Genomic DNA, 27,825 nt, shown 5'->3' on the forward strand with positions numbered 1-27,825 from the left:
GTCCGCAGGGCGATATTCTATCCACTGAGCCAAACCAGTTAGGGCAAGAATTAGCCTTTTTATCAAACGTTTCCAGCAGGACCCTGGGTTTAACCACACAGATGTCCAATCAGAAGGGCCCACAGAGTCTAGCCCTGGAGTGGGTGGTAGTGAGAATTTGCTTAAACAGAGCTGGGTGGAAGGGCAGAAATCACATCATTAGTTCAAAGTGAGGTAATTAGTTATCTCCCTGGCAAGCTGTTCATGAGCTCTACTTAATTAAAGCTTTTAATTTGTATGGAAACCCAAAGAAGCTAATCTTTGTCAGAGCCAAGTAGTTAGGGGACCAGCCATTCTGGTTTGCCCATGATGGTGGGGTTTCTGGGATGTGGAACTTACAGTGCTAACACTGGGACATTCCTTGGCAAATGGGGATCACTCTGATTCATATTCCTCTTCCTTCCCAGCCTCAACTTCTCTTTTCTCTTTTCATTCTGTTGTAGTCTGAATGTTTCTTTCTAACATGTTCCATGTACACCAGCCTTCTGCCAAATAATGGAGTTCCAGAACTAGAGTCTCAGGTGCTGCGATCAGATCTTTAGTTCCCAACGGCAGGCTGGGCAGGGCCGTCCACACAGATAATGAACAGTCTGCTGCTCATTCTATCATTTATAACCCTTACTATTTGATATTTGAATCCCTTTCCTCTTATCTAGTCCCCCTCCCCCATTTCTTATAAGTTATTATGGATTGTAAAAGAGGTTTGGCTACTAAGGTTTCTGCAGAGTAATTATGAGAATTTACAATTGCAGAGCTCTTAATATTTAGCAGTAGCCCTAGTTTGGAGAAATTACTGCTTTGTCTTAGGCCATTTAAATAAAAATTCTCAGGAAATTGGGGCCTAAACTGAGAGTTCACTGTTTCAGGGATTCCTCCAAACTGCTATTAGAACAATAAGGACATTGGTTTGTCTAGTTCTCAAATAAGGAAGTTGCAGACACTTCAGATTTTGCTGGCTTTGCTTAGGTATTGCTGAATTTCAGTCTTTGGCTGGTTAATTTTTTATATTTGGTTTTCTCTTCTATCCTATCTAGATATTGTATAGGTCACAATAACTCTTAAAGTTTAGAAAATGGAATTCATTGTTTTGTAAATATATTGTCCTTTACTATCTCATATGGGGTAGATGATTGATTTAATCTCAGTGGCAGCAAGTGCTCAGACTCTTCTACTTGGACCTACTGACACAGAAATTCATCATTAGTGAATCATAGTGTTCATTCCTTTATTCCATGAATGTGTGGATTTACAAGGTATTAGGTATGCTAATGTGCTAGGTGCTGGTAAATTTTTATTCTTATATTTCTATATTTAATATTTATACTTAATATATTCTATATTTTATCCTTAAAATACTGTTATACACAGTTATCCTAGTTGTTCTTAAATGACTGTTCTTTGAGGGGAGGAACTATTCATAAAGTGTATGTATATACATATATATACATACATATATGTGTGAATATATACACACATATATATTACCTAAGTTATTGTTTTATATATTAATAAATATTCATAGGAATTATTCATAAATCTATTTTTAATATGTTTTTATTTATTTAAGAGAGAGAAAGGGAGAGGAAGAGAGAGATAGAAACTTCAATGATAGAGAAACATCCATCAGCTGCCTCCTGCACACCCCTTACTGGGATTGAGCCCCCAACCTGGCATGTGCCCTGACCAGGAATTGAACCATGACTTCCTGGTTCATGGGATGATGCTAAACCAATTGAGCCACACTAGTGGGGTTAATTAACCTATTTTTAAAATTTTCAAATATATAATAGGAATCACTCTTTTAGGTTTTGAGTGTCAGGATCTAATTACTTCCATTTCAGTGAAAAAACACAGATGAATAGTAGTCATGGTATGAAAAATGCCCCAGAAACTGTGTATGTGTACATATACATATCTCCTAGCTCTGTCCACTGAGAGGGCTTGGAAGAAGGGCACCCTAGAAACAAGAACTACAATGAGCAGCCAGATACGGTTTTCTAAATACCATACTGCACTAAAAGAAGCCAGGGGTCCTTGAAGAAATGGCCAATGGCTGATTCCAGGGTGAGGGCATGGAAAGTATAAGATGAACCTAGAACATAATATTGTGCTGGAAAACAAGAAAATGCTCAATGAATGATGGGGACATTTCAGAAGGACATAGGGCCTCCCACTAGCCAAATCAGGGACATTCTTAGCAGACAAAATAATAATAATGAAATTACAATCCATTAAATATAAAAGGAACCCATGAGTCCATACTAATATAAATAACTGAAAAAAGAAAGCTTGTACTTACCTTAGAATGCCAACTAAGAAATGTATAAGGAATAATGGAAATAGAGAATTGCCAATAGGCAACCTTTACAGGTGTGGTTAATTTTAAAGTTTTCAATCAGCTAAGGTTGATGGGTGAAGATTTCATGAAGAACAGGGTATTTTGGCAGCTGGAAATAAGTCCACATAAAATATTAATCAATTACAAAGGGAGATACGGCAAATTTAAGTGGAGAAATCCGGCAGACCTCAACAGGACCAGGTGATTAATGTTAACATTACCATTATGGGAAGGATTGACTTTGTGTCTGTTTTAATGTGATACACTGAGAAGACCAAGGCATTGCTTCTGTGAAATTCTTGCGAACAATTAATTGCCTGAGTCTGATCATGAGGAAACATCGGACATTTCATGTTGGAGGTTGCTATGGTGTGAATGTTTGCATGACCCCAAAATTCACACTCTGGAGTCCTAACACCCAATGTGATGGTGTTAGAAAGTGGGACCTTTGTTTAAGTCATGAGGATGGAGCCCTCATGAGTGGACTTAGTGCCTTATAAAAGAAGCCCTGGAGAGATCCCTAGCCCCTTCCTCCATGTGAGAAGTCTACGGTTATGAACCAGGGAGAGGGCCCTTGCCAAAACAGAACCAGGCTGGCACCTTGGTCTTGGACTTCCCAGCCTCTAGAACTGTGAGAAATAAATATTTGTGGTTTTTAGCTACCCTGTCTATGTATTTTGTTATTGCGGCCTGAAGGGACTAGAACAGAGGTTACCCTACAGAATGTAACACATCCTACATAGTGTCTAGTGCCTGCAAGATGGGAAAGACTGACAAATTGTTCTGGATTAAAGGTCTCTTAAGAGTCATAATAGCTAACCACCACTGTGTTCTTGACAGTAACCTGGATCACAGAGGAGAAAGAGACATCCTTGGGATAATTAGTAAAATTTGAATGAGATTGGATGATGGTGTTACATCAATGCTGATTTTCTAATTTAAAGAGTTGTTTGTGGATCCATAGGAGAATGTTCTTGTTTTGGGGAAATACACTTTAGAGCAGCGGTTCTCAACCTGTGGGTCGTGACCCCTTTGGCGGTCGAATGACCCTTTCACAGGGGTCACCTAAGACCATCCTGCATATTAGATATTTACATTACGATTCATAACAGTAGCAACATTACAGTTATGAAGTAGCAATGAAAATTTTATGGTTGGGTCACAACATGAGGAACTGTATTTAAAGGGCCAGAAGGTTGAGAACCACTGCTTTAGAGAGTCCTTCAGGATGATATGACTTATTCACAAAAGGTTCAGAATATATAGTTAAAATAACTTCAAAATAGTTTTATTTCTAAACGAAGCCTATTGGAGATGGGAGATGATGATGACTTAGACCAGGGAGGTAACAGTGGCAGTGGTGAGAAATGGTCAGAGTCTAGATATATTTTGAAGATAGAATCAATAGGACTTTCTAATGAATTCGACATAGGTTATGAAAGAAAAACAGTGCAAGAAGGGCTCCAAGGTTTTTGGCTTGAGCACCTGAATGAATAGAATTACCACCAATTGATATACCGACTATGGCGGAGCAGGTTTTGGGGAAGAGTGGGAGTTCCACTTTGGATGTGTTGAATTTGAGATATTCCCTAGCCATCCTAATGAAGATGTCATGTAGGCAGCTAGACACCAGCATCTGGAGTTCCAGAAGAGATCTGGGCTGGAAATATAAATTTGGGAGTTGTCTGCAAGCAGATGGTACTTAAAGTCATAAGGGGATGAGATCACCAAGGAAAGGAATGTAGATTAAATAGAAAAGAGGACATTCTCAGAACTGCTAGGCAGAGATTTAGTTTTTAGCTAGGTACATTTACTGAAAAATTACTCCAAAATCTCCATCTATCTAAAAACCCATGTCTAAAATCCCAACATTCATTACCCTCAAGGAGCTAACAGTTTGACATGAAAAAAGGATTAAAAACATAAACAATCCTATATAATAAAGAGCTAATATGCTAATTAGACCAAGCAGTTGAACCACTGTCCAGATGACCTTCCGGATCCAGCCGGGGCTGTGAGGGCCGAGCCCCTTGCACAAATTTCGTGCATCGGGCCTCTAATAATACTATCAACATTTACATTGTACTCACTATGTGTCGGGTACAATGCTAAGTGCTTTATATGGATTATCACATTTAAGTTTTACCTCAATTTAGTGAGGAGGTAATATCACTTCTGTTTTTTGTATGAGGAAACCGAGGCTTAGAGGACTTAAGCAATTTGTTCAAGGCCTCACGTTAGTAAACAGTGAGACTGGGGTTCATCCCTGGGGTCTGTGTACACTGCCTTCTTTTTTAGTGCCTGTATTCTGGTTAAAGGAAAACAGAAGCATGTAATGGGGTTCAAGATTCCTCTGAACTGGCTAAAACAACCAACCCCCCTCTCCTCCCCCCGCACCCCCAACGCATAGTATCTGTGGCTGGAAATGTAGGGACTTGAGAAAATTCTGTTACGCAGAGCAACTGCCCTTCAGAGAGAGGGGGGGTACCAGCCTTTAGAGCAGGATTCCAGAAACTCTGGAGTGATGGAGGGCAGTCTATGGGGTGGTAAACACGTGTTTCCAAGGACCATAGCCCAACAATAGGCAGTTGAGAGAGAATCCCAGGCTCCAAAGAGAAACAACTGCTCTGAACATGGGTTCTGAACATGACCAACCTTGTGCTTTTAAAAGCCGCATCTTTCCTGAAATGCACTTCTTTTGGCTTGCTGTTATTTGCCACTTTTATAAGCTACTGAACCACATCACTGGTGTGAACAGTTTCAAAGCTTACATATTTCTTCCTGTAATCAGTTCAGTCTATCTTGTAACTATAAAGAGTGAGATGGTAAATCCCCAGCTCCCATTCTGAATCAGAATTTATGACAAGAACAACGTGCTTGTGCCCAAACAGAACCATGCATGTATGGTAATATGCACTTGAAATTTATGAACTTCCTTTTATCCAAGGAACAGAAAGTGCTTCTCTAAAATGGATTAAGAGCCAACTGTCTACAGCAGGCCACGGGAACGGTTCAAAATAGAACTGCTGAGGGAATCACTTAATTTCTGCAAGGCCAGGGTTCACACTAAGCACCGCCTTTCCCTGTGTTTTACGGAAGTGGCTCCTGGAGACCACTGCCATTTCAACCCCTGCTCACAAGTGATGGGTTTAACTGCGTCTTTGCCCGCCAGTTGTGTGATGGAAGACATTTTTTCATCACTGCTGTTCGATGCTAGCTGTCATAAGGATTAGCCCCTGCTATTTGCCGAGGAGATTACTAGCAGAATGGATCCCATTCATTCCCTTCCCTGGACTAACTCTTTAGCTCTTCTCTGTAGTAAGGGCAACCCTATAATTCTCTTTGCTGGTTTTAAAAAGTCTAGTCTTGTAGGTAAGCCCACTATAATTTACAACCCCACTATAAAATAAAATGGCTTTTGTACTGGGTGGGACAAAAGTAGGTTTACAGTACACAAAACACAGAGTTTACTCTTGTGTTATTAATGATTAATTTTTGTATTATTTCCATACATATAAATGTAAGTATTCTTTTGCCCCACCCTGTATATTGTATACTTTACAATGGCCATGGTGCCATAGGTCCTTGTATTCGTTACCTATTGCTGTAGCATAACAAATTACCGACAAACAAAAATAGCCTTAAATCAACATTTATTACCTCCCAGTTCCTGTGGGTCAGGAGTCCTGCTGTGGCTTGACTGGGTCCTCTGCTTCAAGATCTCTCACAAGGCTTCCATCAAGGTATTACCCAGGGGTGTGGTCAGCTCAGGGCTTCTGGAGAGAATTTGCTTTCACTTATGTGGTTTGGGCAGGGTTCAGTTCCCCGTGGGCCATTGGACTAATGCCCCAATCCTTCACGAGCTATTTGTCAGAGGTCTACCTCAATCTCTTGACACGTGAACAGATCACAGGCAAGACAGCAAGAGAGAGCGTGCTGCAAGATGGAAGTCACAGTCTTTTGTGACTAATCACAGAAGTGACAGCCCATCACGACTGCCATATTCTATTCGTTAGAATGATGTCACCAGTTCACACTCAAGGGCAGGGGATTATAGAGGAGATAAAAACCAGGAGGTGAGGATCCCTGAGCGCTGTTTTGGAAGGCTGCCCACCACCATCCTTCACATGCATTGTCTCACGTTATCCTGATAACAATTCTCCAAGGCAGTGCTAATTCTCTCATTTTATAGATAGGGCAATAGGTTCTTAGGCTGTTCTACTCAGTGATTTGTAGTGTTCACTCATTTACATATTCCATGAATACATGGAATTACAAGATATTAGGTGTGCTACTGTGCTTGGTGCTGATAAGTTTTTATTCTTGGTAATGTATATATACATAAGCATCCTAGAAGTTCTTAAATGAGTGTTCCTTGAGAGGAGGAACTATTCATAAAGTATATATATCATGGTGCCTAATTTATTGTTATATCAAGAGTAAATATTCATAACAATTATTAAATTACTCTATTTTAAAATTTTCAAATAATCAACTGGGAGCACTTTTCTGGTTTTTAAGTGTTTAGGATCCAGTTACTTCCATTTCAGAGATGAAAAAAACGCAGATGAATAGTGGTTATGATGTGAACAATGCCCCAGAAACTGAAATGGAGCTTTTATTCCAGTCCTATTTATAGCCCAACCTCTATGTACAAACTACACAGGAAAAGCCGTCATGGAACTTGAGTTAGCTCCACATTAAACCCACATCGAACACCCACCACACACATTAAGAAGCCTAATCACTGTGTAGCTGATGAGATAATGTGCAAAAATATTTTTGTAAATTGAAAAATACCCATAAATGAAAAAGATGAATTTAGAAAGCATTGGTGCTGCGTCTTCCTTAACTCAGTGAGCCTGCAATGTGCCACGTACTGTGCTAAGTGCTTCTTAGAATGTTACTCATTTACTCCTCCTCACCACTGCTCTGAAAAGCAGGCTCAGAGCTGATGGTCACTGGGGGCGCAAAAGGGGCTCAGTTCTGTTTGCTGAGCTGGCTGTGGGGTCTGTGAGTCCGTGGTGGCCAAAGAGAGGGCGAGCTCCAAGTGAAACTCACCTTACTGACCAAGTGAAATCCCAGAGTTTACTTGAGTAGGGTTAGCCCTGCCACTGTGTCCCACATGGAAAAAGATATATGCAGGCATGCTTATCGTTTTTAGAAAGATACTATGCCTTTTGAGATAACAGAAGATCAGACTAGATGTAGCATAGAGACAGTGATGTGGTCATCTCCGATCCATGCAATTACTCAGTGGCCAAAAGGAAAGACAGCCCAGTTTAATAAAATCCAACTGCAGGAATCTAGAGAATCAATCCGTGTTGGTTGATGCCCACAGGGCAACTTGGAAGCAAAGTTATGCCAACTGGAAGACCTTTTACAGATAGTTATTTTTGAACAACCATCTAAGGTGTGTAAAAGCAGAAATAGAAACGACTGATGGAAGGAACCCTGACTTGCTGCCTTGAAATCATTCGTATGCTGTGGTTTATTTGCAGCTTTTTATGGTGTGGTCAAGAGGTCCCCATGATTCAATACCTCTTTTTCATACTACCTGCCTCTCCTAAAGAGGAAAAAAAAACTATGCTGAAATATTCTATAGAACCAGTACTCTAAGTAGCAGCCTCTATAGCAACAGAGCAGGTAGGAGGTAGATGCTGTAGTCTCTATCTTTTACTTTTTCCTCCAAATATCCAGATTTATAAGTGCTGAGAAAACACAAACACCAAAAACCTCATTAGAATGTTGGATTAAAGACAGCTCTCTGTCTTGTCTCATTTTTGATGAGCCAGCTGATAATTGGGCTGCAGCTGGGTCTAAAAATAACATTCAATATATTAAAACACTATTCCTGGGCTACGTTTCCAAAGTGGCATTCTGGGACTTCTGTGCGTTAATCCTGTAACAATAACAGGATTTGCGCTTTTAACTCCCCAGGTGTAGCTTTGAAAATCTAGCCTAAAGCAGGTAATGTTGCCATTTAAATCATCCTCTCACTATCCTTAGGGAAATGCGTAGATTTTTTTTTTTTTAAAAAAAGACAACTGCTCAGATGATCTGTACCTAGGAGAATAAGAGAAACAACCTATTTCCTCGCAGGAACTGGGCCGATCAATATAAATATTTTAAAAGGACCATGATGCAATAAAGGCCTTAGAATTTGTATCCCACTTCAGCATACCCTAGGTTTTTCCAGCGTGGAGGGATCAGGTTTTCCACAGGAAAGAGACAGCGTGTCTGCTGGGTAACGAACTGAACTGGGCTGCACCTGTGTGTATGTGTGTGTGTGTGTAGGGAAGGAAGGAAAAGGAAGCTGTCATAGTTGTGATTGCTTATGTTTCTGGTCAACATTCTTTTTTCCCTTCAGAAATTAAGTGCTGTTAATCATGTCAGCTAAAGAAAGCATATCCTAAAATTTGCACACAGCTATAAATTGAAGCTCTAAATGGCTTTAAATTAAAGTGGCAGGAGTTTTCCAATGATACCATTAATTGCATTTTATTAATTGAGAAAAAGAGCTTTTGTGAAGCTGTGGTTGCGATGGGCTAGATTTAATCAGCGTAGGTACCACTAACAGGCTGGCACTGCTTTCGGCCTGTAATGCCTTTGAAATTCTGAAATGGAAAAGGAGGCCAACACACTGAGAAATTATTTCAGAACAGATTGCCCGTTAACATTTCATAATATCACAGAAGTGCATCCTTTCTGGGACAGAGACTTGCTTTGGCTGCGAACATCCAAGAGGTGGCAGCACCCCATGCTCTGTTGGCTGGCTGCATCCCTCCAGCCTGCGCTCACAGCAGAGGTCTCGCCATTGCGTCACCTGAAGGCCAGTTTTCAGGGGGCTGGGGGGTGGGGGGGTGGGGGGTGGGGTGGGGTGGGTGGGTAGGGGAGTGATGGAGGGGAGGTGCAACATTTTGCATCTCAGTTCTTCCGGAGAGTTCAGGAAACAGCTGCACGGATTGTTTTAATACTCTGGGTTCTCTTCAGATCCTATAAATCTTTCGCCTTTTGAATGGATTTGAAAAGGTTTCTCTCTCTCTCTCTCTCTCTCTCTCTCTCTCTCTCTCTCTCTCTCTCTCTCTCTCTCCTGAAATCTTCTGCCCTATGTGGTATCTTTCTATAAAGATCACATGGGTACATTTACACATTGCCTGGTTTGCTTTCTGAGGGAGGAAGAGCTTCAATTGCCAGAGTCCTCCTGAGACCCCATTTTCAATCGCCTATACTTGTCTTTATAAACATAGGAAGGTGGATTATGACAGCATTGTCATCAATCATTTTTTGGAGCATGTATGTGTGCAAGGCACTTAACACACCAAGAATGTGACACCATCCCCACCTAGAACAGTTATCTTCTTCCCCAGTCATTCTCCAGCCCCCTCCCACATAACACGCTAAAAATACTGCACAGAACAAATAGCTGTTGAGACAGCAGCATCAAAACCTGCACAAATACGTAATATTGCCTGACATGCTAAGTGTCAAATGCCTGGAAGGAAAAGCATCTGGCGATAATGGCAGAGGGAGCATCAGGGCTGGTCTAGACTGGCCAATGTCCAGGGATCTGTAGAACCTGGCCCTCTGCATGTGTGTTAGGCAGTTTGAGGGCACGAGCTTGGACACAGGCAACTTTGTTGATTGGCTGGCGATGGAGGCAGGACTCTTGTGGGAAACTAGTCTCTAGGAGACCATGAGGAAGCTGGAACTGGTGGGTCTAGTGCAGCTCAGCTGTGGGAGTTCCTACTACCACCAAGGTCATGGATACTTGGGCTCTGTATCTACCACGGCTGCCACCACCAAGTTGGCCCAGCTCTCTGCACCTTCATCAGCTCATTTCTTCTGCTTAGTTCTGACTTTGGCACTCTCATACCCCCTGTCCTAAGCTTTCCCACATGATACATGCTTTCTGTATACATCTTCTCAGATTCTGTTCCCACTAACAACTCAATGGCTACCCTCCCTGAATTTCCCATTCAATTTCCAGAAAGAGAAGGGGAGAGATAGATAGATAGATAGATAGATAGATAGATAGATAGATAGATAGATAGATGATAGATTTGGAGCTCAGACCACCTCCCAGCCTATACGCCAGACCTTGACTGGCAGTCCTGCCACTTTTTTTAAAATACTCACCTGAGGATATTTTTCCATTGATTTTTTAGAGAGAGTGGAAAAGAGAGGGAAAGACAGAGAGAAATAGCGATGTGAGAGAAACACACTGATTGGTTGCCTCCTGCACGAGTTCCAACCAGGGCCCAGGCCGGGGAGAGCCTGCATCCGTGAGGTATATGCCCTTGACTGAAATAGAACCCGGGACCCTTTGGTCTGTAGGCTGACACTCTGTCCATTGAGCCAAACCAGCTAGGGCCTGACATCTTTATTAAAGACCTGCCCAGGCTGCTCCCAGCCTGGACAGCCAGAGCCGGTACAGCTGTTCCCTTCAGGAGGGCAGTGGATGTGGAAGGCACTGACTGACATTTTCCCCTTTCTCTGCACAAAGGAAAGGCTTGACCATGCTGTATTTCCTGGAATCAGGGTGCTGCTGCCTTGGTGGGTGAGGAAGATGAACTCCTCTTTTTTTCCTTGCAAGAATTCAATCATGCAGCTTTGAGAATGCACTTAAAGGTGGTAATATACATTCATCCTTCCATGATTCCAGAGACCTGGAGGTAGGGGAATGGAACCTTCATTTGAACCATGATGTCATACAACTTTGTGCAGCACAGGTTTGTTTGGGCCAGGCTCCTGGAGGGGAGAGGTTGGATTAGATACAGTCGCCTTGTTATAATCAAGTTTTCTTTAGTAAGATCTGACTTACATTTTAATCCAAAGACAGATTCTCAAGTGCTACCTCTAGGTGCCATAGCATATGCAGCGATGAGCAGCTTACCTGTTGCCCAGTGAGTTGGCAGCATCCCTGGTTTCAGAGCCAAACCATCTGGAGCAGGGGGAGGGGGTGCACATGGGCTATGATGGCCAGATAGCTGCTACAGTTTCTTGGCCTTGGCCTTTGCTTCCTCTAGTCCTTTCACCGACACATTGAGGGCATGTGGCAAAGCAAGGCAGGCCATGAGGCAGCTTATCTGCTTTGGGTTACTTCCAGTTGAGCAGCCAGGAACTTGAGGAGCTCTTTCTTCTGCTACTTGCATTGAGAGCCTGCACATCCCCTCCATTAGGGCCAGTCTCAGCCACAAGGCCCTGATGGGGAGCTGTGTTTAGGTTTTCAGTGATGACTGAGCCCCTTCAGCGTATCTACGGGGAGTTCTATAACTCTTATATGCTGAATTTGGTTACTAATTGCACTGCATTGTGGCATCACATTTATCATTGATATCTGAAGTTTAAAAAAATTTATTATTTGACATTTTCTGATGTCAAGTTTGTGCTAATTAGTTAGATTGTAAGTGCTTTGAAAGAAAGAAGGGGTTTCTATACCCCTAAGCACCTCTTGCGATGTTGAACACAGTGTTATACAAGGAGCAGGCGCTCGGTGGATGTTGAAGTTGATTTGACTCGATCCCAGTGCCGTGTTCAGCTCAGATTTTCTATTAGGTTCTGAGGAGTCTGGATCCTTTCTAGTTATCTGTTTGGAAACCTGAAGGTACTGATTCATTTTGACCAACTTTCTAACTTCCACCTTTTCTTGCTTGCTTCAGGAAGAATGTAGCCTCTAGAAACTGAGTTTTCCAGCACTCAGAGTCTCAGGTTGCCAATGGGATTCAGATGTCCCAGAGTCTTCAGCCTTTGACTTCTTACTCTCTACTTTTCCTCTTAGTTAACATCCTCATCTACCTCCTTTCCCAGTAGAATAGGTGAAGTGATGCTGTGGTAACAACAGCTTCCAAAACTTAGTGGTGATTCTGCCTTAGAATGACTCTGAAACCCAACTGGCAGGCAGTCTGTCATCTCAGCCTGTGCTGCTGGGGTCACTGCAGCAGGGCAGGGAGTGTGGATAACTGGGCACTAACTCTTACCTGACACTTCTGCCCAGAAGGGGCACATAATACATCTAATTGCATTTCATTGGCCAAAGTAAGTTGCATGGCCATGCTTAACTTAGAGGAGATGCAGAAGTGCACTCCTCCCACGTCCCTGCAAGAGAAGAGACCAGAAATCCTGGTGCCCTCTGTAGTGCTAGCCACACCCCCTCAGAGAGCTTGGAAGTGGCTGCTCTCCAGCTCATTCTTTAGTGAGGCATGGAACCCTTGAGAATAAATAGACATACTTTGTCCTTTGTATTTCGTGGGAATTAAAAAACAGACACAAAATAGCCTGTAATAAAGATGATTTATGTCATAAAAATGTTTTTTTTTTCTGTATTAAGTAAAAATCAGCTGTTTTTTTCTTTTTTAGGTCAAATCAGTGATTAGAAATAATCAGTGCAATTCTCTCTAAAAGCCACCAGTAAATAGATGGTTGATGTAAGCGATCTCACATTTTGTAGTTGCCAGGCTTGCTCATGCGTCTGAAGCTTCCTGTACCTGACAGTCATTCCAAAGGCCCAGCAGTTCAAAGACTCCTTCTCCACGGAGCAGAGTCACTTGGGACTCATGGGCTGTGGGGATCACTCTTTATTCCCTGCCCTCTGCTTGATTACACTCTGGCAATTGTAAGACCACAGGGTCTTCAACAGCATGCACGGCGTTGATGTCACTCACTCGGTCATCATATGTTCCTCACTCACTCAGAAACTCCCCTCCTTCCAAAGAATCAATTCTAACCATAAGAACAAGAAATTTATTCACAAGTGTAATGAGTTCAGTGGTCAACTCTCTTTTAAGCCAATGGATGATTACTATGACATGCCAGATAAGAGCTAGCCATGGTGTGATGGAAGGAGCCTTTGCATTAGTGTCTGAAGATTGTCCGTCCTGGCTTTGTCATATTCTCTCTATGTTACCTCAGAAAAATCACTTGGCCTCTCTGAACCTTCATTGGTAAAATTAGAATAATTATACATACCTTCCAGGATGGAGTTTTCTGTCTATAAAATATAAATTCTAATATCTACTTCTCAGGGTTGTGGGGATTTAAATTATTTTGACACAGATAATTTCTGGGCACAATATATATGCATAGCTCTGGCCGGTTTGGCTCAGCTGTGAGAGCATCGGCCTTCAGACCAAAGGGTTGCAGGTTTGATTCCCGGCCAAGGTTATGTACCTCGATTTGCAGGTTCATCCCCAGCCCCTGTTGGGGGCATGTGTAGGAGGCAACCGATTGATATCTCTCTCTCTCTCTCTTCTCCCTCTCTTCCCCTCTCTCTAAAAAAATCAATGGGAAAAACATCCTCGGTGAGGATTAAATATATATACTAGAAGTCCGATGCATGGAATTTGTGCAAGGGGCTCGGCCCTTGCAGCCTCGGCCGGCCTTCGCAGCCCCTTGCAGCCCCGGCTTCATCCGGAAGGTCGTCTGGATGGTCGTTCTGCTGTTCAGTCTAATTAGAATATTAGCTCTTTATTATATAGGATATACACACACATATGTGTATGAATATGTATATGTAGTATGTATATGTATATGTATATGTATATGTATATGTATATGTATATGTATGTATATCCCAAGCTGGGAACTTTTTCCCTCCTTTTTTTGCTTGCTAATTAAGAGTCATAAATAAAATGCTGACAAGCTGCAGTCTGCCGTCTGTGCTGTAGCTAGAGGGCTGTTTTGACTTTGCCTGACAAATGGCTAACCAGCCGCTCCCACCATGCCCAACTCAAGTGTTCAGCACTGAGAAATCCAGCTACTGCCAACAACATCTTATAAACTTGTCACTGTTTACTTACTTGGTGACAGTGTTTTTGTTCACTGATCATCCCTGAGATTTCACCAGTCAGGGTGTGGCTGTTTCCCTCAAAATGCCAAAACGCCATTTAAATACAATCCTTTCCCAAACCATGTGAAAATAGTGGAGATTCCTAATTGAGACTTGAAGACTTTGCAATTCATTCCCATGGCAGTGCAGTTGGGGTGGGATGTTGTCTTTATAGAGCAGTAGCTGGATATACATGGGGTTTTATTAAATGGGCATACACTTCAGAGCTGCTTCAATACCCGACTAGCCAAGACTTCCAGGTAACCTGTTGAATGGTGTGCTGGAGACAGCCTGGGACCGTGGTCTCAAGCCACATGCAGCTCTTTGGCTCCTTGAGTGTGGCTCTTCCTAAGCCTTAAGAGTACCCTAATTAAGTTAATAACAATGTACCTACCTATATAGTTTAAGTTAAACAAATTTGGCTCTCAAAAGAAATTTCAGTCATTGTACTGTTGATATTTGGCTCTGTTGACTGATGAGTTTGCCGACCACTGGCCTGGGAGAACTGATTGTTAAATGTTCAGGAATTTTGCGAGGTGTTTGATGTCATGTTGGTAGATTAAAATCAGCCATGGTGGGAGTGTTTACACCATGGAAATTGACAAACACTGCAAAATCAGGCTTTTTCTCCTACATAGCTTGTTGCTAAACACTTACTAGCTCACCACTGCTAGTATATAGTATAACCAAATCTTTGTGCATCTGGGTCAAACCCAGATGTGATTCATTCTTCTCTCCCTAGCCTTTCAGCTGCATTTATACTTCTCAAATCAGAAATATAAATAAAACCATGGTGCCAAATGAAGGGAGAAAGGGAACTAACTTTTATTCAGCCCCTGCTATGTGCCAGGATCTATTGTAGTTTAGATTGGGACTGATACATATCAGGAGGTGTCTAGCAAATGAATGGGATGGTGTACTAGAACTGTCTTCACCCGAAGGACAGAGAGACCCCAGAGCCTGACTCAAAGTTGGTTGAGACAGAGGAGGGATAATGCTAGGTGTAGCATAGTTCTTGTCACTGGAGTTTCTTTCCAGGCCTTGACTGAGACTAATGGAGGGCATTTGGGGAAAGTTTTTTTTTTTTAAATCTTTTCATTGATTTTTGGAGAGAGAAGGGAGCAAGAGAGGAAGAAACATTAATGATGAGAGAGAATCATTGATCGGCTGCCTCCTGCACGCCCCACACTGGGGAGTGAGCCCGCAACCTGGGCATGTGCCCTGACTGAGAATCAAACGGGCGACCTCTTGGTTCATGGGACGATGCTCAACCAGTTGAGCTATACCAGCCAGGGCAGAAAGGTTAGAAGTTAAAGCTGAAAAGCTGCTTCAGCAGAACTCTGTAACTCGGGCCAGAACTCAACCACAGCAGTTTGAGGACAGCAGAGGCTTGACTGACACACTGGAGCTCAGTGAGGTGGGCTTGCTTGTGAGCACTTTTTCAAGGGTGCTTTGCAGAGGGCCATAGTCCTGTATGAGCAGATAGGGGCAAGGGCAGTGGAATTTATTTATGTGACCCCCACATGTACTTTAGACTGGCAAGGCAAGGGGGGACTGGTGATATATATGTTTTCTCAATGTGTTCTCATGACCTCCATATGAGAAAGATGTTATTATGTCCATCTTATAAATAAGAAACTAAGGTCAGAGAGCTTGAGAAACTTGTCAAATATGGTAGAGTTGGGATTCAAACATGGGATTGATCGTTTGGTCTCGCTTTACGCCATGTCTCCGCATCTTTGTCTGTCCTTTCCCTCTTTCTGGTCTTGGGGAAAGAAGTGTTTCTCTTCTCTAAGGCCCGTCTTCCCACTCATGCCTATGAATTCTGTACCCTCCCAGTTCCTGCTCCAGAGTCTTTACAAAGCACCTGGTTGCTCTGCTGCGCATCCTTAATCTGCTCCTCCCTACAAACTTCCTTCCCTCAGCTTGTTCATTAGTCAGTCACTTGAAATGCGTGGCTGTGTGGTGCTTTCTCATTCTGCTCTCTCTTAGCCTTTCAGCTACATTGAACACACTTCAGATTCTCCTTTATTCTTGAAACTCTCCACTCCAGGCTTCTGTGACTCGCTTGTCGTTCTCTTTCCTCTCTCGTTACTCCTCTGGCCACTTCCGGCTCTTCTCCCTTTGCCCATTTCTGAACCGTAGGCTGCTGCAAGATTGGTGCTAGTTCTCTTCTCCTGTGAGGATCCCTTTGGCCTCGGCTGTCTACACAGGCAATGCCAGATCAATAGATCTTCAGGTCTGATTGGGAAATGAACTGAAATAACTTGACTGGGTCTCCAGGGCCAAGAGCAGTCTCTGGCATGTGGTGGGCACTCAATAAACAGAAGGGATTTCAAATGAAGAGAACATTGTAAACAGAGTTTGAGCTTGTGTGTATTGATTTACTTGGAGATTACCTCCTTTAGGCTGTGAAATTCTCAAAGTCACGAACTGCGCCTTTCCCCCATTTTTGATTCCCTGATCCAGAGTTATATGTAGTAGTTATTTAATAAATGTTTGTTGAATGAATGAATGAGTCCAAGTTTGCTTATAATTTGGTGTAAATTCATGGCAGTCCTTATAGGGGAATTTACACTTGATGTGCAGTGAGCTTGGAGCAATCGAAGGCTTTTTCTTGTTGGAATAATTCAATAGGAGCTGAGCTCCAGGATGAGTCATGCAGGCAGTCATTGTTCAAAACCTCGAACCCTCTTCCTCCCTTGCCCTTGCTGTTCCATCGCTAATCCAGTGGTCCAGTCTTGTTGATTTTACTTCAAAATATGGCTTTATGGCTTATATCTGTGTTTTTGTTTCTATTCTTATGGCCACGTCCCAAGGTCAGCTGTAATTACTTCTTGTCTGGACGTCAACATTGGTCACTCCCATCCCAATTGCTGTTTATCCCTTTTCTGTATGCCACAGGCTTTGTCTATTCTACTAATGGCTGGCTCTGTGTTTGAAAAGAAAAATGCTGAATTGGTTCTGGGAGAGCAAGGATAAAGAGGGCTAATTTGGCCCTGCATTGTCTGTCTTTCATCCCCTTAAATCTGCTGGCTGCTTTGGGTTTTACCCTTGAGTTGCCTAAGTGGGTTTATCTCTTCATTGCTCCTTATAGCAAAGACTAGGACCCCATTTCCACAATAAAGCCAAGTTGTAGGAGAAAGAGAGTGGACCATTGGAGAGGTTGTGCTTGACTCTGATGTTGAAGGAGAGGCAAAGGAAATGGGAGAACAATCCTTTAGGAGAAGGAGGAGGGAAAAAGTAAAAGAGATAGGGAGAAGGTCTTTGAGATATTTCTAGGTGGATGGAAGAAAAAAAGAAGGAAAAAAGACAACAGCTGAGTTCTTGCCATTTTTTTTTCCATAGCTGATTTTGAGTAAACTGTCCCTTTGTGAAAATGTTTTCTTAGAACCTATTGGGTCCAGAATTTATCATAATAGCGAGCTAATGGATTTAGGAGACCCTCTTTGGTGACTCTTACACTTAAGGAATTTAGGTCAGTGTTATGCAAAGTGTGATCTGCCTTCTGCAAGAGGTAAGTACAACAGCAAATGTTTAGAAACTTTATACTAATTGTACAGTGTCCCTATGATGTCCTGGAGGGACACTGGGTGGTGTCAGCTGGAGAGAGCTGACTATGGGCATTTCTTTCCACCTCTGTGGCTCACCAGACTTCATGTTGGCAGCTTGAAATCAGCCAAGCTGGGAGGTATTTTTATCATACATACTAGTGGCCTGATGCATGAATTCATGCACATGGAAAGGAAATTAATTAGAAGAAATATTTTAATATCACTATTCGCCCTTTCTCTATAATAGAAGTGTCAACCAAACTCATGATCGACAATGACAGATGGAAACACATGCATATGATTGGCACCAGCGAGAGCTTTATATGTATTGTGCATGCGCGAGTCAACTTAGCCTTTTATAGATATAGAATAAACTTGCTTAGTTAGACCTGCTTTCTGACTTAGCTAAACTTTTTCCAGCCCAGTGAAGCACCCCAACTTCTCTTTCAGGTAATTGTCAGCAACACAACAGTAAAAATCAACACGAAGCATATTATTATTGTAGATAATGCAGGGAGAACAAAGGGTAAAATATTTAACTGTAGCAGTGTTTGACTATATTTTGCACAGTGAGAAAACCTGAAGTCATTTTTAAGTTCCACCATTTCTTACTTCTTTTCAGTCAGGTCATGTTTCTAAGCTTTCTAAATCTCCGTTTTCTGGCTAATGAAAAGAAAATAGGATTCCACTGAGTCTCCTATCTACCTACTCCAGGACTTCTGTGAGGATCAAATGAGATGAGGCACAGGAAAGTGTTTCAAGACATGTGGTGAAAGTGCAAAATGTTTCCACCTGGCTATAAAGCAAGTCGTGTTCCTGGGCTGAAGAAACTCCAAGGAGGCTAGTCACCAGGGAGAGGAAGCCAGGCGTTGCTATGTGATGTCATTACCCAGATGGACACTTAGCAAATTAGTCTTTTATATATATAGATGGGCAAATGCTTCAAATCGGGACTCCTCCCACCCTCAAGAACTTGGTGCTGAACACTTATCAGCATTTACCACATCGCTAGGCTGTCATATCCATGTGCCTGATGAGGGAACACTGTTGAACAGGATGTTGTTAAATTTGCACAGTGAGTTGTTTTGTGGCTGCTGCTGCTTACTCAACACACACAGTAGGATCATGTATCTAAACACTGGCCTTCACCAGAGGGAATGTGAAAAACACTGCCTTAGATCTCCTTCAGCTTGTTTCTGAGGTCCAAGTATTCCAACAGAGGTCTTTATGCTAGCCACATGGCATAGCCCAGTGGTTTAGAAACCTGCTCCTCCTGGTGTCAAGCCTTCTAAGACAGTTAGGATCAAGGATAGCATGGGTGGCAGGTCCAGCCAGGGCAGAGAAGTGATATGTGAAATAGCTGAAGGTATGTGCATTTGTCACTGGGGCTGCCATGACAAAATACCACAGACTGGGAGGCTTAAACTACAGAAATTTATTCTCTCACTAGTTCTGGATGCTAGAAGTCTAAAATCAGGGTGTTGGCAAGTGTGGTTTCTCCAGAGACCTCACTGCTTAGCTTGCAGGTGGCTGTCTTCTCATCATGTCCTGATAATGGTCTTTCCTCTGTGATTGAGCACCTCTGGTGTCTCTTCCTCTTTTTATAAGGACATATGATTAGGGCCCACCCTTATAACCTCATGTAACCTGAATAACCTCTTTTAAGGGCCTATATCCAAATATGGGCACACTGGGGCTTAGTGCTTCAGCACATGAATTTTAGGGGACACAGTTCAGTCTGTAGCAGGGTGTCACTGTCTGGGCTCATGCTACATTTCAGTCAGCGGCTGATTCAGACCTCTCACCTACTCCAGGGATTCCTTATCAACTCTCGGGGATGCCCCTTCCACTCCTCAGCCATCTCCAACCTCACCATGTGCTACCTCTGTCAGTTACCACCTGAGTCCTAGCTCTCCCATCCAGTTTCCCTGACTTCTCCTGCTTGGAGAGCAGTCTCCCTCACCTGATTCACCCTAGCACCTTTGCTCTCTATTGCTAAGTTGGTGATGAATCTCATCTGGCTTTGCAGTGCCTTTTTGATGTCTCCTAAATGTATACAGTGTATGTATTTAGGGCTTGTCTACCTGGTTAGATTATAGGTACTGTGAAAAATGAAAGGGACATTCTATCCTTCTCGACAATCAACTCTCCCATTTAGTGATTAAGTAGGTGTGTGCCTTTTATGGATTAAGGAATCAATAAATATCAGAGTTAATTTTTTTTTTCTTGAAACGGTTAAGGTCATTATATGCTCATGAGTTAGTGTGAAGTCAGACTAATAGCAGTCAGTATGTAAGGAGATGTTGTTTTCCTGTACTGTGAATGTTAAGCTAAAATTGTCCAGTGAGTGCTTCTGGACTGGGATTTGTGGGTGTCACTGTTCCAGTGAGTTATAATGACCTTTAACCCTGACTCTAGTATAAAAGAGACCTGGATTAGACTTCTGATTTTCCCAGTTACCACCTGTCTGGCCTTGGGTAAGTGATCTAAACTCCCTAAGGCTCAGTTTCTTCATCTGGGAAATGGGAGTAATAATAGTACTTTATTTCACAGGGAGTAAAATAGAAATATATAGTAGCACTCAGTGAATAGTAGATGTGTATCATTAATATTACTCTGGTACACAGAGACTTTAAAAAAATTAGAAACCTTAACCCTGGATAGCATTCTCCACTCCTCTGAACCAAGAGTAACTCAGAAAGAGAAATGCTGCACACCATCGGCGAATCAGCCATGCAACAAGTCCATTTAGTGCCCTGTGCCAGATATTTCCAGATTGAGAATATAGTGAAGAATCCAGGAAGAACACTTTTCTATCTATGATGAGTTGACTTGTAAATAACCTTTGACCTCACGTTGTCACCAGCCCCCTCCCCAAGTTGCACTCCCCTTTGAAAAGCATAAAATATTTTTACCTACAAAACACTGTATATTGATTTTGTTATTTTAGAGCCGGTCAGATTGCACAGGAAGTACATGGTCATTAACTGGAGATAAGCCAGCATGACATTTGTCTTGAAGTTAATGATGAAATGACATTAAATCACTGGCAGTGTTTTCTTAGAGGTGTTCAGGACAAACAATGTTAGTGAAAGGAGAGGAAAGCTCTGTAGGAACAACTCTCCCCCGCATAGTGCTACAGGGAGAGCCGGGGGGGGGGGGGGGGGGGTGCGGCGTGAGCAGGGAAACAGTGCAAACCTGTGCTTCTCCAGGGCCTCCAAAAAGGCACAAAGTGACTTGTCAGCTTTTCTGCCTGTTCTAGCAAATTAGACATACGTCCCAAAAGGTGTACTGCAATATTAAAGTCCATTTATATAGGCTGTAAAGTTTCCCCTGTTGTCCTGGCAGGCACATGCGTGGCTGGAAAGTGTCTGTGGGTTGATTCCTTTGTGAATCAGATGGAGCTGACACTGCTGAAACCACAGTGACCCAGACGAGGATAGAAGCTTGTGCTGGATGAGGGGCCACGGTCCTGGACATGTAAATCAGTAATATTAATCCCCACAGAGTGCCATGGTGCAAAATTATTAAGGCTGCTTCCCGAAGATACTTCTAACAGTGCGTAATGAAAACGTCAGGGGCAATGAGTTATTAGGTGCTGCCCTGCTGTTCTGAAGTGCCAGGTACTTCTCCACCTGTTATCCAGGCAGGCGAGTCTTGTGGGAAAGGGAGAGCATCAGAGATTGCTTGTGATAAGAGGATCATAAAGTGAATGACATCAGTGAGGCCTGTGGGAAGTGCCTAAAAAAATGGTGGCGACGGTGTGGTAGGGATGATGTGAAGAGGTGAGCCACGGTGAAGGTGTGTAGGAGGAGGATGCTGCCTGGTGTACAGTGCTGAGTGATGTCATGGCCTGAATCATTTGGATTTGAAAATTGTTCTCAGAGCAGCTCTTCGGATTAAGAATTCAGATGGGATCACTGCAGACAGGAGTATGGTTTTGGTTATTTCCATAGTCATTCTAGAAATTCAGGCGTAATGTTTGGCATTTATTTTACATTTATTATTTATTTTAGATCCTCTCTGACTTGTATGATTGCTATCTCAACCCACTTGTTGGAATCCTTTTGGCTTCTTCTCTTCCCTTGGCCGTGTCTAGTCATTGTCAGATGGCTTTGGACAAGTTAATCTTTCTTAGTCTCTGATTCCTTTGATTGTACCTTTGTCATGTCCCTCATGTTCTGTCCTGTTTTCTCTTTGCTACTCTCCTTGTCTACATTCTGTCTGGTCCAGCCCCTCCACCTCTTACATGGACCTCTTCCCTCCCACCTCTTCCCCTTTGACTATCCTACCAGAGCACGGCAGCAGTTACAGCTTCCACCATCTTACTAGGTACTTTTTCTGTGCTAATCCTGGGGTGGGTGTGTCATGTATGTCTTTCTAATGGTACAATAACGCTGGAAAATATATTATTACTTCCATTGTATAGCTTGGGAGATTCCAAAAAGGTTATAATGTGTTTATACCAGCTAATTAGAGCCAAAGTTGGAATTATAACCTGGAGCTGATGGACATCATAGTTCATGCTCTTCCCTACTCAACCTGTTTTCTCTGCCGGGAAACCTTCAGTGGTTCCCACTGCCTAAAAGATCAAGTTCATGCTCTTTTATCTTGACATTCAAGGCCTTCTAAAATCTAGTTTGCGTGTTTCTAGTCGTTCCCCTCAACTATCACACATCCGTTAGCCAAAAACAAACCAAACCAAAACAAGAAACCCAGCCAAACAAACAAACAAAAACTGATTTTAATTCACACCCATGCTTTCTCTTCTCTGTGCTTTTATACCTCCCTTTTCTCTCGCCTGGAGCAGAGACTGTCACTCCTTTGGATAAGTAAATGTTGTCCAAGATCCATTTATTCTCTGGTTCACAAAGGGTATATTAGATCTTTATTAAATAGTCTAAAATATCTGTTCAATAATGTTCTCATTTAATATCTTTTTAAAAGACATTTAAAGTGAATCAGAAAGCAATTAAATGATTAATTGCTGCAGCTGGATTCTGCTGCCCTCAGCCTCTGCGGATGCTATCTGACCGATTAACCTCTGTTTCAGGGCCCTGTCTTATTGAGGAAGGCAGTGACGGAGAACGCCTGGCCTATCACATGACTGATCTCCGCTGTCATGAGCCATCGTTCTCTAACTGCAAGCTTTCATTTTCAAAGTCCTGGCATGATTTCAGGAGCTGTAAACCTTCATGTGAGTAAGTGAGCAGTAAGAACTGGCAGTTTTTCAAACCCAAGTCTTTTCAGCTTTAAACCCACATTTAGCTATGATGGGTTTTTTCCCACCTTAGTTTGGACATTCTTTCTGGTGAATACTTTTTTGATAAATAAAATAGGGTGGAGGTGTATTTGACCAGGACAAATATGGGCTGGTACAGTTAGGGCTAACAATCGAAAGATAGTCATAACAGCCCCAACATTAATTCCAAAGTCAGAGCAGGAGGTAAGAGAGGAGTGGGTGTGTAGATAGGGTTCCCAGCTTCTCCACCTACAACCATAGACTCAGGTTGGGGGAACTTGAAAGTAATGAATCCACGGGTGATGCTGACCCACATGCCGGTGTAGACAGATGTTACTGTTGATGTCTTGGGAAAGGTCAAGGAGTGCCTACTCCTAAATGTATGGAACAGCTTTGTGAGATATCAGGGAAACATATATCCTTGGAAATTTTCTAGTAACAGTGCTTAAGTAATTGGGGTTCAATTTAATGCAGAATTAATTGTTCTTAGTGCATCCTTAGCCAGACATTGTGATTAATATATTAATGTTTAAGGGATGGGGAATCTGAAAATAAAAATGTGAATATAAAGTGAAAAATGTAAAGATTAGTTCTTGCTTGATAGTTTGTTTTTTGAAATTTGTATATCAAATGTTTTATTGCACCCTTATCATTTTGTTTCTTAGATTTCAAAACAAATTGGTGAGAGGAGAGGGAGAGACTAGGTACAACACGGAGTGTTACGGCCACCATTGTCATGGAAGCAGGTTGTATTGCTTCCTGCTGTACACACTGAGGTTTTGATCATGCATCTATTTTTGTTGTTGTCGTCTTCTCCTTTATCTTTATATCTAGCAAATGTCTTTATGGTGCTATCTTAGGAAATTGGATTTAAGGCATCCTATACTAGCTTATGGAGGTCATTTGAAAGACAACTGCAGACACCTGAAATAACAGCTTACATTTGTGGGGCTCTCAATCTACCAAGATAATATTATGTCATTTAATCTTCTCAACAACTGGATGAGATAGGTACTATTATCCCTATTTTATGAATGAGGAAGCTGAGGCCCAGGAGATTAAATAACTCATCTTTAATCACATAGCTAGGAAGTGGTGAGGCTGTAAGTTAAAACCAGGCAGTCTGAATCCAGAATAAAATAATAAAATGCGTATAACCAGAATCAAACTAATTTTGTTCTTTTTAGATTTTATAAACTTACCATCACCACTAGTGAATTCTGAGTGGCAATTAGTATGGAATGTGTAAGGATAGGAGAGGGATTGTTTTGAGTAGAGAAATGGTGGAAGAGAGTGAAAAATGAAGGAAGATGCTGCTGAAAGTGCTGTAGCAGGTCCCGAGGTAGGGAGTCTAGGAGGGCAGATGTGGCACTTCCCTCCGTTCTGTGCTCACCTGAACCTCAGCCTGTGCTGGCGGGCAGTCAGTTAGAGTGTGGCTGGTGACTTTTTTTTTTTCCAATTGAAGTTTACATTCAATATTATTTTTTTGTATTAGTTTCAGGTGTACAGTATAGTGGTTAGATAATCATATACTTCATAAAGTGATCTCCCTGGTAAGTTTAGTACCCACCTGGCACCATACACAGTTGTTACAATATTATCTACTATATCCCCAGTGTTGTAATTTAGATCCCTGTGACTAGTTTGTAACCACCAATTTGTAGTTCTTAATATCTTCACCTCTTTTCACCCAATCTCCCTCCCCGCCCCCCACACCCGCCCCCTCTGGCAACCGCTGGTGGCTAATTTTTGTCACTTTCTGCATTGGTTTCCTGCTCCTCAGGCTGAGACAGATAACACTGACAGTTCTCTTTGAGTTCCCATCCGTCCAAAGCACACCACCCTTCTAGATTTGCAGTTCACATTTCCTTCTGCAGAGCCAGGGTGTGTCCTTCTTTTCAGGCCTCTTCCCACCTCAGAACACTTAGGTCAGGCCCACTGTCCTGTATCTAAACCTGTGGGTCTAGATATGTTTCAGAATTCAAAGTTTTTCAGATTCTATAACAGTAAAATGGTATACAGTCCATATATTAGATCACATTCCCAGTGGGGCCTAGGTCAGCACCCTGTAAACAAATCCTATATAATAAAAGGCTAATATGCAAATTGACTGAATGGCAGAACAACCAGTCGCTATGACACACGCTGACCACCAGGGGGCAGATGCTCAATGCAGGAGCTGCCGCCTGGTGGTCAGTGCACTCCCACAGGGGGAGCGCTGCTCAGACAGAAGCCCTGAGCTGGGCTCATGGCTGGCGAGCACAGTGGCAGTGGTGGGAGCCTCTCCCACCTCTGTGGCAGTGCTAAGGACCACTCAGGGGATGTTCGACTGCCAACTTAGGCCTGCTCCCTATCAGTCGGACATCCGCCGAGGGTTGCCGGACTGGAAGAAGGTGTAGGCTGGGCTGAGGGACTCCCCTGAGTGTATGAATTTTGTGCACCGGCCTCTAGTACAGTCATATCTCACACAAAATGTGTACATCATTGCCCTCAGTGAGACCAACAGTGACTCCACTCAGCTGCATGTCAGGAAGGTCAGATGTTGCTAGCAACCAAAGTTTTGTGCCAAATTTATGAAAAACAATTTTAGTTGCAGGGCTTTTGGAGTTTGGAATTGAGGATAAGGGAGTGTGGACCATATCATCCCCAGTTCCTTCTGCTCTACTCAGAGGCCTGGGCATGAAAACACTGACAGGGTTGTTCCTGCATTTGCTGCTCTGGCCAGGCTGGGGTCTGACTCAGGCGCCACCTGAAGAACCCCGGACTCCACTTCTCATTCTAGATTTTAGTGGGGAAAGTGGGCTCTTGGGAAGTACAATCAGGATCTATACTCTGTATAGTCCATGCAGAGTTGTGAGCAAAAAGTGGTAAAGGAAATACAAACTCAGAAAAGAGAAGAATCAGAATTAGTTTTCATTTGAAAGACCTATTTGAACTACTTAGCCCTCTCCCCTTCTTCCCTTGGGAGTTAGCATACAGTAGCTTGGAGGACCACAGATAAAAGTGTAATATAGCAGGTAATATTAAAAACAACCTGTAAAAAAATGCATTATTCTGAAGACTTAGCAGCTAATTTTCTGTTGCTTTTACTTCTTATATTACCCCCCTCCCCTCAGTGCATAACCGTTTTAAAATCTTATGTCCTGCTCCCAAATTCCTTCTGAGTTTAAAGTCTAATTTTTGTTTGTGTTACTCTGGTAAAGTCTATAAAAGGAAAATAATAAATTAATGGCATGCTTGTAGCTATAAACAGGGGATGGATTCAGAAATATACAAATATTCCAAGGACGCTAATTCTTAGAATTGCCATATTCAACTCCCAATTAACCTTAAATTTACAAGTCTAATCAAATGTCCCAGTCTGTTTCCATTGAAAAGCGATGCACTTCAGAGCCCTAGTCTCCAGGATCCAAACCAATCAAAGAAAGACCCTTTTGAAGGAGTCACTCTTTTAAGCTAAGTAAATTGCTCAGTGATCTTATGTAACGGTGTTTCAGCTTCCCCAGAAGTGTTAATCCCAGTGCAAAAGGTGGTATTGGCCACAGCACAGAGACCTCCTAGCTCAGCTAAAAGATAATCAAGTGCTATCCTATTATCAAAGAACATCTTTGGTCAGAGAATCTAAGGATATTTGTTAGGCGGCTATTGTTTTAATAGCAGATTCTTGCAATATTTTCAAGAGCTAAGTAGAAGTTTCTGATTATACCCTCATTTGTACTCATTCCTAACCAGGGAATGCCTCCTTGTAGGACCATTCTAGGACTGTTAGGGGCACAGTTAGATAACCGAAGAAGCATTGCCCAGTTATACACCAGCCATCTAGGCATTCATTGGCCCAAGGAGAATGATCACAGACAAAGATAAATCCTGTAGAGCATAGTCCACTTCCACTAAGGTGGCACTGTTACAAGAACCATTTGCAGGGATTGTTGCATTTGCCCATTTAAGCCAGGGGCCAGTTAGGTTTCCTCCTAGCCTGAAGAGAAAGTTGTTCTAAATTCTAGAGGTTGTTCTCTTAGCAATGGTCTGGGAAATATGGGTGATGGTGTTATCTTTCCAGGCCAATGCCAGAGTAAAGAAAGAAAGAAAAGAAGGAAAGATTTCATACCTAGCTAAAGTAGGAAGTCTTGATCTGGTGTCTTGGGCAGACCCAATCTACATCATTAAGAGCTACTACTTCTCTTCCTGGTTTATTTAATTTGGAGGTCTTTGGTGTTTATGCAGGCAAGCTGTGAGATGCATACCCAAGGTTCAGATCTTGGAGTTTGGCTGCCACCTGGGTAGTGAGGAGGATCTGCTATAGTCTTTTACCATTCCTCCTGGGTGGGATTCTGACTTAGAGGTATTCAATCATAATTCCTCAGGTGGTACTTTTACCCCATTGGTTCTTTAGCCAAGCACATACCCCAAATGTCTGAACCTGCAGTCCCTCTCTGTACTAAGCAGGAATACTTTTTTGTAAAGGCATATGAGTAAAATAATAACTGTAAGTGACAAAAGACTTAAAATGTTAATTGTTAAAAATCAAATGAGAGCTCAGTATAATGGAATTGACAAGGAAATTAGGTTATTTCTGTAACATGTAACATTTTAAGACAATAACTGGAATTATGACTGATAACATTATACCAGGGCATATCAGACTTTGGGGAATTAATGAGATTTCTAGAACACTTATATACTTATACAAGTACAACATAAAGGAAGCTTATTATTTGACAATATTCCCCATGAAATTTAACATGTCTAATTAGTTTAGCATTTCCCTTTTTATAAGGAGAGAGAACAAATCTTTTGAGATGTAAAATCCCAAAGTTAGTACAAA

General features: G+C 42.3%; 1 long non-coding RNA gene across 1 annotated transcript in view; it reads left to right on the forward strand.

The window, feature by feature from the left end:
* Positions 1 to 23,190, forward strand: part of LOC118659057 — a 92,315-nt gene extending 69,125 nt beyond the window's left edge. The window contains exon 3 of the long non-coding RNA XR_004968442.1: positions 22,812 to 23,190. This is a non-coding gene — a long non-coding RNA (uncharacterized LOC118659057). The remainder of the gene's footprint in view (positions 1 to 22,811) is intronic.
* Positions 23,191 to 27,825: the final 4,635 nt, after the last annotated feature.

Source organism: Myotis myotis, unplaced genomic scaffold (assembly GCF_014108235.1).
Source record: "Myotis myotis isolate mMyoMyo1 unplaced genomic scaffold, mMyoMyo1.p scaffold_m19_p_6, whole genome shotgun sequence".
NCBI lineage: Eukaryota > Metazoa > Chordata > Mammalia > Chiroptera > Vespertilionidae > Myotis > Myotis myotis.